The 9782-nt window shown below is 41.3% G+C and overlaps 1 pseudogene; it reads left to right on the top strand.

The window, feature by feature from the left end:
* Nucleotides 1-5140: 5140 nt before the first annotated feature.
* LOC146639289 (uncharacterized) lies at nt 5141-6037 on the top strand (annotated as a pseudogene).
* The last annotated feature ends 3745 nt before the right edge of the window (nt 6038-9782 follow it).

Raw genomic sequence — 9782 nt, forward strand, 5'->3', positions numbered from 1 at the left:
TGCATTTTATCGACAACTTTAATATTTTTTGGGAACGCAGGCATCTGTTCAAAGCAAATGGATTTAATTTTAACAAGTCAGGGGTGAAACTGTTCACCTCCAACTTGTTTTATTCCATACGTCATCCATCTGTGCTTGGTGCCAAGGCTGAGATAAACGAGGAGTTATCTCATAAAGAGGAACAAACAGTACTCCAAGAACAGACAAAGCCCAGCAGAAACCTTGAGGAGGAGCTCCATTTGCCCCCACCCGGGAAGAGCCTCAGAAAGGAGAGACACCTAAGGCATCTGAGGAAGAGCCTCAGAAAGGAGAGACATCTAAGGCAAGAAGAGGGGTCCCTATTTGCCTCCAACTCTCTCAACAACACCAACGACCAGGACAAGGGACCAGTCCCCAAAACCCCTGACAGGCCATCACCCTCCTCCCCCTCCCTTTCTCCCTCCTCCCCACACCTGAAATTCACTGAGGAGATGATGGAGCGGGTCAATGCTGGGCTCAGATCTACCCCCCGTCCCAATCCCTTTTTGTCCCCCATAAACCCCCCACCAGAGCGGCCAAAGGTTCGCCATCGAGCCCCACCCTCAACAGAGCAATCGAAGTCACATTGCCCAGCCTCGCCCCCCTTAGTTCCTCCTTACCACCTTCATGCTCTGTCTCCGCAGTCTGATGTGTGATGTGTGAAGGGTCCGGGCTGTGAGGATTATGGCAGTGGTGACTTTTCCCAGGAGAAGCTGGGACCCTGTTTACTAGAAGGTTTTAAAATCTCTGTACTTTTAGGTGACAGAAGGAGACATGTGGCCTGGTCAAAACACAGAGAGCTGCGCTCTAAAAGATCTTTAAATATAGTAAACATACCTTGTGTGCCACAGACTGCTCCCAAACACGAGGGGACAAGTAATACCTCTAAAACACTTAAGTTGGCTTTATTAAACGTTAGATCTTTAGCTGGGAAAACATTTTTAATTAATGATTTAATCACTGAGCACAGCCTTGATTTTATGTTTTTAACTGAAACTTGGTTGGACCAAAGTAACAGTGGAGCTGTTCTCATCGAGACGACCCCTCCTAACTACAGTTTTATCAGTGAGGCCAGGGTGAGCAGGAGAGGAGGGGGGGTTGCTGTCTTATTTAATGAATCATTTCAATGTAAGCAGCTATCTCCTGGAAGTTTTCAGTCTTTTGAATATGTGGCTTTGCAGCTGAAGGCCCCATCCAAAGTTGTGTTTCTTAATGTTTACAGGCCTCCCAAATACTGCACAGACTTTTTTAATGACCTCAGTGAACTGTTGTCTGTGATCTGTGTTGATTTTGACTGTGTAATTATTGCTGGGGATTTTAACATCCATGTGGACAACCCTCAGGACAAAGGGACTAAAGACCTAAGTAACACTCTGGGCAACTTTGGGCTGACTCAGCATGTAACAGAGGCCACACATAATAGAGGACACACTCTTGACCTACTGATCTCCAAAGGCCTGAGCATTTCAAAGATTACTGTGTCTGATGTGGGCCTGTCTGATCATTACTGTGTTTTCTTTGAAAGTAAAATCTCAGCCCACACAAATATATCAACAACAGTGATCACAAAACGGTGTATAACTGAACACAGTAGTGCAATTTTTAACCAGGTCTTCCCATTAACACCTGACCTGCCCAGAGGGTCAGTCAATGAGCTCGTCAATAGCTTCAATGCTAACATGTTAAATGTAATGGACACTATTGCTCCCATTAAGGTGAAGGTTATCTCTGGAAGGAAAAAGTCTCCATGGAGAAACTCCACACTGGTGAAAAATGAAAAAAGAGAGTGCAGGAAAGCTGAGCGCAGATGGAGAAAAACAAACCTCCAGGTTCATTATGACATCTATAAAGAGAAACTTCACAATTATAATTTACAACTGAGGAGTGCAAGGAGGTCCTACTTCTCTGACATCATCACTAAAAACAGCCATAATGCTCGGGTCTTATTTTCTACAGTTGACAGGCTAACAAACCCTCCTGTGTCAGTGGCAGCTGAACTTCATTCGACCATGGCCTGCAATGACTTTGCCAAATTCTTCACAGAAAAAATCCAAAAAATTAGACAAGCAATTGGTACATCAACAGCAGATCCAGGATATATACTGTGTCCACCAAAAAACTGCTTAAATACCATGAAACAGTTTAAACCTATTAACAGCAAAGACCTGGAGGACATCTTAGGTCAACTGAACTCCTCCTCCTGCTGTTTAGATGTCCTGCCAACAAGTTTTTTCAAAAAGGTCTCAAAGACTTTAGAGTCAGACCTGTTACAGATCGTCAACTTTTCTTTATTATCAGGTGTGTTTCCAGAATCACTAAAAACTGCTGTAATCAAACCTATACTGAAAAAGGACAATCTTGACAAGACACAAATGAACAACTACAGGCCGATCTCAAATCTCCCATTTTTAAGTAAGATCATTGAAAAAGCAGTTTCTCAACAGCTCAATTACTTCTTAAAACAGAATAATTGCTACGATGCCTTCCAGTCAGGTTTTAGACAGAACCACAGCACTGAAACCGCTCTGACCAAAGTGTTTAATGACATATGTCTGAATACAGACAGTGGAAAAATGTCAGTCTTAGTTTTACTGGATCTCAGTGCAGCATTTGATACAGTTGACCACAACATATTACTCAAACGACTGGAGAACTGGGCAGGTCTTTCAGGAACTGTACTAAACTGGTTCAAAATATACTTGCAAAAACAGGAAATACTTTGTATCAATAGATAATTTCATATCTGAGCAGACAAGTATCACATGTGGAGTTCCCCAAGGTTCCATCTTGGGACCCCTTCTGTTTAACATTTACATACTCCCACTGGCACAGATTATAAACAACAACAAAATAAACTATCACAGCTATGCAGATGACACACAAATATATATCACAATGTCACCAGGAGACCAAGGCCCTGTGCAGGCTCTTGGTAAATGCATTGAGGAAATCAATGACTGGTTGTGCCACAATTTTCTCCAGCTAAACAAAAACAAAACTGAGGTAATAGTCTTTGGCGCCAAAGAAAAACGATTACAGGTCACCAGAGAACTTCAATCTATACATCTAAAAACCACAAACCAGGCGAGAAATTTGGGTGTAGTGATGGATGCAGACCTAAACTTAGAAAAACACATTAAGACAATAACAAAGTCAGCTTACTATCACCTCAAGAATATTTCAAGGATAAAAGATCTGATGTCTCAACAGGACCTGGAAAAACTAGTCCATGCATTCATCTTTAGTAGGCTTGATTACTGTAACAGCATCTTTACAGGTCTACCGAAAAAATCAGTCAGACAACTACAGCTCATTCAGAACTCTGCTGCTCGAGTCCTCACTAAGACCAAAAAAGTGGACCACATCAGTCCAGCTCTGAGGTCTTTACACTGGCTGCCTGTCCGTCAGAGGATAGACTTTAAAGTTCTGATGCTGGTCTATAAAGCTCTGAATGGTTTAGGACCAAAATACATCAATAACCTCCTGACCCAGTATGAACCTTCCAGATCCCTCAGGTCATCTGGATCCGGTCTTTTATCAGTTCCCAGAGTCAGAACCAGACACGGAGAAGCTGCATTCAGCTTTTATGCTCCTTATATCTGGAACAAACTCCCAGAAAGCCTCAGATCAGCTGAAACACTCAGTTTATTTAAATCCAGGTTGAAGACTCACCTGTTCTCAGCTGCATTTGAATAAAGCACCAAATCCACACTTTTAAGCTTAAATTTCAAAACTTACATTTAACTACTGATTTTATCTACTGTTCTGATTTTATCTGTTTTGATTTTATATACTGTTTTGTTTGTTTGTTTGTTAATTAGTTAGTTAGTTTATTTGCTTGTTTTAATCAATTTTAAATCATGCTTTTTATTTGTTTTTGTTTCTAATGTCTCTGTAAAGCACTTTGAATCACCTTGTTGTTGAATTGTGCTATACAAATAAACTTGCCTTGCCTTGCCTAGAGGAGAATGGGATAACAATGGCAGACAAAACTGTTGTGAAAGGAGCACTCTACTGCATTGCTGGAGACAACCTGGGCTCTCATTGTATTGGGGGTTTTACAGAAAATTTCAGTTCATCAGTGTACTTATGCAGATATTGTCTGTTAACTCGAACTGAATTTCAGGGTGCTGATCCAGCAGTGTGTGGACCTCAGCGGACCCCAGAAACGTATAGATCTGCCACTGAACAACTGGAAAGAGAAGACGTGTCAGAAGTTCAGGGGATAAAGTTCAGGTCTGTATTTAATTCTTTACGTAGACATTGAGGGCTAGCAGGAGGGACTATGCGCTTACCTGCTGCTCTCTGGCAGGTAGCTCCATGCCCTTCTGGGTTTTAATTGCACCTTAGAACACACATGCATCAACACTACAATGAGCGGGTGGAGGGAGGTTTGGAGTCTTCTCTCACCCCCGTTCTCTGCGGCCTGCTGGAGCGGGGGGGCTAGGAGGAGTTGGCCGTCCGACTGCGGTCTGGGGTGTGGGGCCTCCCTGCTGCTGCGGAGTCGGGGCGGTCTGCCTCTCCCCACTGCAGGGAAAAGTGTAACACCACCTGGGTCCGGGTGCAGTTCCCCCCTCCAGGGGCAAGGGTACCTAGACCCGGTTGGTAGAGTACGCGTGGGGAGTGTGATCGTGTATACAGCGTCTCTTTATGTCTGTCTCCACGTCGGTTGAGTGTGGTGTAAGTGCATATGAGAGCATGAGGGTGGGAATGGATGTTTGTGTCTGTGTGTACCTGTGTCTATATGTCAGGTTGGGTATCAGACGCCACCTCTCTGGGGACATCTCAGGCCTCCAAACCTTGGAGGGCCTATCTCCACCCACCACCACTTCCCCTGCCGGTGGCGGACTCCCTCAGGTGTCGGTGCGTTAGTGGTTCTTTGTGTCTGGGGGTGGGCGTCCGGGTACACACCGGCTCACTCCTTGGCGGCCGCTTATTGGGGCTCGCTCGGGCCATTTCGGAGGTGGGGTGCCCCCGGCCTCTCGGCCTGGGGCTCGGTCACTCAGGCACAGCTGGCTGCCGGCGGAGCTCACGGGCAGGTCACTGCAGCAACTTCAGGCAAGAGTTGAAAATGTCAAGCGACCTGACACACCAAAGGTAAAAAAATGCAAAGCAATATCAGATGACGACAACGACACAGATGAAATACCAGCTGAACAAAAAGCAAGGGTTCAAGACACATATGGCTGTATTAGCTGGGAGCCAAAGCATTTGCCACTCTCTGAGACTGTGGAGTCAGCTTGAAAAAAAAGAAGAAATGAAGAAGCTGTTTAAAAAGAATAACTACAGTACAGATGTTGTGAAAGAACTAGTCAAGTGCACCTATTACACGCAGCGTAAAGACATCAACAAAGGGGCAAGCATCCAGAAACTATGCCAGGAATGGCCCTTTCTCTTCAATGAAGTTGGTATGACCGCACATTTCCAAGAACTGACTGGTGTGAATCTGATGGAGACCTTCCTTGCCAATGTAGACAAAAAGGGTGCACGTCTGTTAAAGTTCCTCAAATATGTTGATGCACAAAAGCACAAGCAAGTCCTGAATGCTGTTCTCAAACTTCAGACTGAAAGAGGGCAGTCCAGTGGTTGCTTGCAAGAAGTCATTGAGATGATGCTTCTTTTACTGGCTCATTTTGACGAGAAGGGAGAGCTTCTGTTTCACTGCGTTGAGATGACAAGCCTTGCAGAAGATGTTCAGATGGAGAAAGTGCCACCAACACCCGTCATCATTGTTTGCGGTAAGCCGAAAGTGCAAAATTCAACTTTTTTTTTCTGTTGTAACTGCCACGTTCTTGTAGTCTTGACTTGTTTAGTTTCATGTTCTGTTGCTTCCACACTAATATCCCACCTCAGGTTGTTAATTTCCTCAATCTCTCTTGCCCTTTTTTCATGAAGGTGTTTCTTTTCCATAAATCCTGAGAGAGGCACCAAGGTTGAATCCAAGAAGAAAAAAGTGTTCTCAGTCAATCCCAGAGTCCTCACTCTCATCTCAGACATTGCTGACCATGAGTGGATCTAGTCCTACCCCTCTTGTTTGAGACGAAGTGATAAAGGTATACCATGTTACATACTCTACAGATGTTATGTTTTTGAAACGATTGTTACATTTCTGATTGTGAGTGGGAAGTTTTTAACAATGTGAAGTTTTACTAGACACAATTTGTAAAAGTACATGTTCTACTTTTGATTCACTGTTTTATATCTGAAAAATGTATCTGGTGAAAATGTGGTAAACCCGCGATTTTGTTTCTTGGATTTTAATTTCCCCAGTTTTAAAGATATTTGTATTACAATAGTGTAAAAGTATGCTGCATGTACATTGCTGGCATTTTGTAGTTATCCAAAAATTTGCAGTTGACGTTCTCAAAACAAGTGTAAAGTTTTCGTTTGTTACCTGATGCAGTTTTAAGATGTACATTTTCAGCTTTACTACTCAGCTCTGTGTGCAAAATATGTGGGTGTAAACTTGTTCCTGTAATTTCTTCAATTCAGACTTTCTTTCAATTATAGAAAAATTTTTTAATTCTCTATATTTGTATTTGGATAATTTGAAAAGTCAAGATTTTACGTGTACTGACATTTATGTAGTGAGAACAGCACCAACACACTTAATGGCGTCTGAATTGTCTGCAAAAGGTAATGTGAAGTATAATGTGTGCTCAACTTACAGCACTGGTTTTGCACAGTTTGAACAGAACTTGTAAGAATTCTGTGATTCCTCACTGTTACTGTCATGGAGATAACCAGTAACTATTTGTGATTTGTTGAGTAAAAATATAAATGTTTGATGTTCAAAGCATCAAAGATGTTAAATAAAATACTTTTTTGGAAATTTAAGGTGGACATTTTTGTGTTACATTTAGTAATTTGAATAAAATCATGGTTTGTGTATTAAACTTAAAGAGTAGAAGACTTAAAAGCACTCTAGTCTAAAAACGGTTACAGAATAAAATTGTATTTTTTCTATATTTAGATAGTTAATTTTACAGGGAAAGAATGTTGTGTTTTCTGGCACAAACTTTATTTTATATGTTATTTTCATGTTAATTCTAGGGAAAAACATTTGTTCTTCAAGTTAAAACATTTTCTTCTACGGTAAAATATTGACCCTAGCACTATTTTTAACCGTAAAATAAACAATAACAATACCTTCTTACCGTTAAAGAAGAAAATGTTCCACCCGTAATTTTACGGTAGATTTCTGGCAACCACAGCTGCCAGCGTTTTACCGTAAAATCTACAGTTTGTTTTTTTACAGTGCACCTCTGCCTCCACTTTTTGTTAATTGATTTGAATCTTGTTCAGGTGTGTTGTCAGGCAGGCTGGTTTTACTGCTTTTATGTGAGGACTGATTGATTCTGATATAGTGCTTTCCTACTCTCCCAGAGTACTCAAATTCCTCTATACAACTTGCCAAATTCACCCAGTCACACCCATTCTCAAAAGCACTTTCTCTAAACATAGAGACCACATTGACACACACATTCATACTCTGATGGATGCATTGGAGAGCAACTTGGGGTTAATATCTTGCCCAAGGATACTTGGCATGCAGACTGGAGGAGACAGGGATCGAACCACCAACCTTCCAATTAGTAGGTAGTGTTACGTAGTGATGGGCAGATGAAGCTTCATGAAGCACTGAAGCTTTTCATCCAATTGGTTCACCCCAGCGCCAAGCTTCTTGAAGCTTCATTTGCTCTAGCAGGACACCTACTGGACGTAAAAATATTAGTTGGCAAGAATTTGAAGTGTGACCTTTTGCACACAGCCTGTAAATGTCAACATCAAAAGGAGTGTGTAAAACATGTATATTGTAGCGATGGCAGTCTACTTTGTATATTTATACTGGCAGTATGGAAAATGATTATTTGGAAATGCTTAAAATGGAAATGATCATTTACTGTGAGGTGAGGTGTGGTTGGGGTGTGGACAGTGGTTGTGCTTTTGTAACGTTGAGGTATGGACAGCTACACACTGCCTGTTCACATTTTATTCTGTAAAAACTAAATTTTCACTGCTTTTATGGCCTTTTTAGTGGGGAGAACATAGCTAGGATTTAATGATTTAACAAATCTTTTAAATCCTTTGTCCTCCACAATGCTAAATGGCTGGGAGTCCTCAATCACCATGCTAACCAGGTCTTCATCTATTTGAGATTGTTCTCCTGAGGAAAGACAATAAAGACAAAGCACAAATATAAATGTCATACACGTAACTTATTACAGTTGTATAATATTGTTATATCATTTAGTAACATTACTGCATGCTATATTATCATGGCATTTGATGGCTCACCTGGTCTTGCTCAACAATCGGTGTTCCCCTTATTCTCATGCAAAGCTCTGTAGTGCCTAAGCATGGATGAGGTGTTGTTGTTATATCCCAGCTCCCTGGCACATAGCAAACACTTCACCTTGTACAAAAGTAAAGACAGCTTAACATGAATTGTATTGCACCATCAGTATTATGAAAATACATCTTCTGTAGAAATTTACATACCTTTTTGGGAGATATAAGATCAAAATGTTCCCACACAGGGGAGGACATCCTCCTCTTCTTAGCTGGCTCCATTCTCTCCTGACTTTCTCTCCTCACTCTCATAAACCTCCAAACTCTCACTAACCGCAACTCTCCATCAAAAACCCACATTTTGAATGAAGTCTGAGGGGTTTATATCGCTGTCATATCTCGCGGCAAAGTTCGAACCACTTCATGAACATCATGATCACATCTTTACGCACCCTGTCACTTTTTTACACCATGACATATATTTGGAAACATATTTGTTCTTTTACATTTATATGTATATTTATAACTACAGTATATCTCTATATTTAACTATTTATTCTAATATTTATGAATGAATGAATATTTCTGTACCATGCACTACTGATAGGGTACACTGTTGCTGCTCCTGCTGCTGATAGTGCTGGAGTGCAGGGCTGTGTTGATCTGAAACTGTGGACATTGAAAAGTCCATGGAAGAGATGGCAGCTTATTAACCCCTTAAAGCCGGTCGGAGCGGGCACGCTCCGTTTTGCGTAACTATTTTTAAATCCCTCTAGAACCGGAACCACGTAAGCTAGCACAATATTTTTTTTGCATATGAAACCGGAGGAGTTGTACTTACATCTTATGCCATCAGCTTGTCCTAGGTCACGGTTTCCTTCCACATATAGCTTTGCGAATATTGCATAAAAAGCGCTTGCAGCAACAAAAACATAATATTCAAGAAACACGCTTTGCTGATCCGATCAGCTGTTCGTAACACTTCCCACATTGAAACACATCAGCGCCAACGATCGCATGTCCGCCATTACCTGCCCGAAACCGGAAGTGACGTCATTTTCGCAGAAATGTAGTTTTTTACTTGTAGGCCTTAAAAGTCCATACTGGTGTTTTTATAAGTGATGTTTGACTTTATGCTTTTCTGAATAGTTGCTGGGATGCTTAGAACTCAAATTGCACTGCTTAAAATAGTTTATTTTCATGCACATGCTGTTTTCTTTGCAAATTTGCATCATGCATCAAACAAAAACGATTTTCAATTCTTTTGTAGTTTATTGCACTTTTTTGCAATTTATGTCGTTACTATGGACTTAATGCATACATATTATTAAAATATGGGCTATAACAGTTGTATTGCTGTGTAGCAACTTGAAATGCTCCCAAAAATGGCACTACAGCATGTAAAGATATAAAGTAAGCTCTGGCGGCCTTGGTTCTATAGTAGGTCTTAAAGGGTTAAAGTGTTATGAGAT

This window comes from Diplotaxodon limnothrissa, linkage group LG1, assembly GCF_057381915.1.
Source record: "Diplotaxodon limnothrissa isolate DT_005_m linkage group LG1, D_limnothrissa_male_GT1.1, whole genome shotgun sequence".
Classification (NCBI taxonomy): domain Eukaryota; kingdom Metazoa; phylum Chordata; class Actinopteri; order Cichliformes; family Cichlidae; genus Diplotaxodon; species Diplotaxodon limnothrissa.